Source organism: Mandrillus leucophaeus, unplaced genomic scaffold, assembly GCF_000951045.1.
Source record: "Mandrillus leucophaeus isolate KB7577 unplaced genomic scaffold, Mleu.le_1.0 Scaffold108, whole genome shotgun sequence".
NCBI classification, from domain to species: domain Eukaryota; kingdom Metazoa; phylum Chordata; class Mammalia; order Primates; family Cercopithecidae; genus Mandrillus; species Mandrillus leucophaeus.
The window spans coordinates 3,982,317-3,986,052 of record NW_012098987.1 but is presented as its reverse complement, the minus strand read 5'-3'; positions in this window follow the sequence as shown (position 1 = coordinate 3,986,052).

Genomic DNA, 3,736 nt, shown 5'->3' with positions numbered 1-3,736 from the left:
TTTTAAAAAATGGTCTCATGAAGATGTCCTATTGTATCATATATTTTTTCACGAAACATTATTATTGTTATATCCATGTTGTGCATACAGGTAGACCTAGTTTATTAATTTAAATGAGGTATAATAGCCCATCATATAAGTGTACCACAGGTTGTTATCCATTTGCTGAGTGTTAATTTTCCATTAAATAAATGCCTGCTTTCTCACATTAAAATTAGTGAAGACCCTTTCATCTGTTGTTCTGCTGGGATTTGAAGTTGAGATCATCTTACTATTAAGCCTCTGCTTTCTTCATTATATTAAAATTGCCTCTCAAGTAATAGACTTCTATCATAATCCAGATTGATTTAGTGGAGCACATTAGCTAAGTATTTAAAATTGTTGATGCCATTTTCTCTCCAGACAGAAACACTTTACTCATTTCATCAGACATGAAAAGTGGATTTAGTGTCTCAGGGTAAGTTGTTGGGTATAGCAGCCACTAGCCCACATGTGGCAACTGAGTGCCTAAAAAGCGGCTAATTGTGATGTGTGTGTGTGTGTGTTTAAATATACCTTTCCCATGGTGCTGAGATATGTTTTAATTGTAAAAATATATACCAGATTTTGATGGAAAAAGTGTGTAAAATATGATTAATTTTTGATATTGAAATGATAAAATTTTGGATATATAAGTTTAAATAAAAATGTAGCCAGGCGTGGTGGCTCTCACCTGTAATCCCAGCACTTTGGGAGGCCAAGGCAGAGGATTGCTTGAGCCCAAGAGTTTGACACTAGCCTGGGCAACATGGCAAAACCGTCTGTACTAAAAATAGAAAAATTAGCAGGATGTGGTGTTGCGTGCCTGTAGTCCCAGCTACTAGGGAGGCTGAAGTGGGAGGATCACCTGAGCCTGGGACTTGGAGATTGGAATGAGCCGAGATCACGCCAGGCCGCTGCACTCCAGCCTGGGCCACAGAGCGAAACCCTGTCTCAAACAAAGTAATGAAAATTGATTTCATCCATTTCTTTCTACTTTGTTAATGTAGCTTCTTGAAAACTTAGCTACATATTGCGGCTATTGGATAGTGCTGGTGAGGGATTAATAAGGTTGAAATGATCGAGTATGTGCTTCTGGGTGCCAGGTGGGGGCAGCAGAGGGTTGCTAGAATCAGGAGTCCTAAAGGTGCTGTCCTAGCAATCCTAGAGGCTCGGAAAAACAGGATGTCAGTCAGCAAAGGGGTTCAATGGGAACGTAGTCAACAGGGACCCAAGGATCAAATCCTGCATCCTGGTTGAGAGGGATTACAGCTAGGGCCACCTACAGGAGAGGGGACTGCTCAACAAATGAAACCTCTAATAAAGCACAGTTTTGAAGTCACACAATTCTGTTTGATTTTTGACTTTGTTAACCCGGGTAAGTTATGTGACCTCTGCAAATCTCAGTTTTCACATCTGTAAATTGGGGATGATAGTACATATTTATATTTTTTGTTGATACATGTAAAGAGCTTATCACATATACTGAATATTTTCCGTTATTATTTTCTTGATTTTAATGCGTCACTGAGAAAGCATGAGAAGGTACCTCTCTTGCCTTTTGAAGCAGTAGACTCAGGCTGCAGATCTTACCACATATGGGTTTAAAGTGACTCACCTAAGGCTCACCATTTCTTACCACTTTTCATCTTCAGGTAGAGATGAGAAAGTTCTCTATTTGGAATAGTGTTCCTTGTACATTGGAGTTCTTACTGTTTTATCTCTTGCCAAACAAAAGCCTTAAATAAATTTCTTTTTTTGGCTCTAAGCTGGATAATGCATGCATTTGTTCCTCACAGAAGTTGCCCCATCCTGTGTTAAGCAAGCCTTAGGGATGCAGAGATGAATGAAATGTAGTCAAAATACCTACAGATAGGTGAAAGAGCTAGATGAAGGCCATCTAGCTATGACACAGTGTGACGGGCACCAAAGTCAAGTTATGAGAAAGTTAATTCCATGGGGAGGGCAGCGAGGGTTTCAGCAATGGCCTTGAAAAGGAGAGGACACTATTGAGCTCCTCATCATCCCATTTTCTAAAATTCCCAGTCTTTCAAGTTTCAATGACCTTCATCTCTACCAATCACCAGCAAAGCGACAGGCTAGAATGCATCACCAATAGAAACTGCTTTAAGTCCTGAGCTCTGATTTTCCTTCAGTACTGCCCAATATCTCTTATCCCCTTAACTCTGTTTAGGAAACTTTTTATCGGGAGAACCCGCTCCTGATGGTTACATGGGTTCCTTTTTATTTCCTAGGTGTCTCGGCTGTTTGAGAAATAAAGGGAAAGAGTACAAGAGAGAGAAATTTAAAGCTGGGTGTCCCGGGGAGACATCACATGTCGGCAGGATCCGTGATGCTCCCCGAGCCGTAAAACCAGCAAGTTTTTATTAGCAATTTTCAAAAGGGGAGGGAGTGCAGGAATAGGTTGTGGGTCACAGAGATCACATGCTTCACAAGGTAATAAAATATCACAAAGCTAATGGGGGCCCGGGCAAGATCACAGGACCGAGATCACAGGACCACCGGATGGGGTAAAATTAAAATTGCTAATGAAGTTTCGGGCACACATTGTCATTGATAACATCTTATCAGGAAACAGGGTTTGAGAGCAGACAACGTGTTTGACCAAAATTTATTTGGTGGTAATTTTCCTCCTCCTAATAAGCCTGGGAGCACTACAGGAGACCGGGACTTATTTCACTCCTTCCGCTTTGACCATAAAAGAGGGCACACTGAGGGGGCCGTTCATAGGCCTACCCTCAGGGCGCATTCTCTTTCTCAGGGATGTTCCTTGCTGAGAAAAAGAATTCAGTGATATTTCTCCTATTTGCTTTTCAAAGAGGAGAAATATAACTGTTCCATCCGGCTCACAGGCGGCCAGAAGTCTTATCGCTGATGTTCCCTGAACATTGCTGTTATCCTGTTCTTTTTTCAAGATGCTCAGATTTGATATTGTTGAAGCACGCATGCTCTACAAACAATTTGTGCAGTTGACACAATCACAGGGTCCTGAGGCGACATTCATCCTCCTCAGCTTTATTAAACTGTGCTTTATTAGAGGTTTCATTTGTTGAGCAGTCCCTTCTCCTCTAGGTGGCCCTAGCTGTAATCCCTTTCAACCAGGATGCAGGATTTGATGCTTGGATTCTTGTTGACTACGTTCCCATTGAACCCCTTTGCTGACTGACATCCTGTCTTTCTGAAAGCTTTCCTCCTCAGAAGATGACAGGATTAAGAGATTAAAGTAAAGACAGGCATAGGAAATAACAAGGGTATTGACTGGGGAAATGATAAGTGTCCATGAAATCTTCACAATTTATGTTCAGAGATTGCAGTAAAGACAGGCATAAGAAATTATAAAAGTAGTAATTTGGAGAACTAATACATGTCCATGAAATCTTCACAATTTGTATTCTTCTGCCACAGCTGCAGCTGGTTCCTCTGCTCGGGGTCCCTGATTTCCCGCAACACTTTTATTGAGCAGTTTATAAGTACAAAAATGATGTTTCTCCCTAGGCATGGCCCTTGACACTCTTGCTATGATTCTTCTTACTGCATTGATTGCCTCCACACAGACCTCAGGAAACTGAATAGTGTTTCTTCCTGTTTGCGCTCTAGGTAGAAGACAGTAGACATGGCTCTGTCCAGAATTATTGCTTAGATCATTTTCCCTTTCCACAGAGTTCCAGATGTGTCCATTTGGAATGGTGTTCTTTTT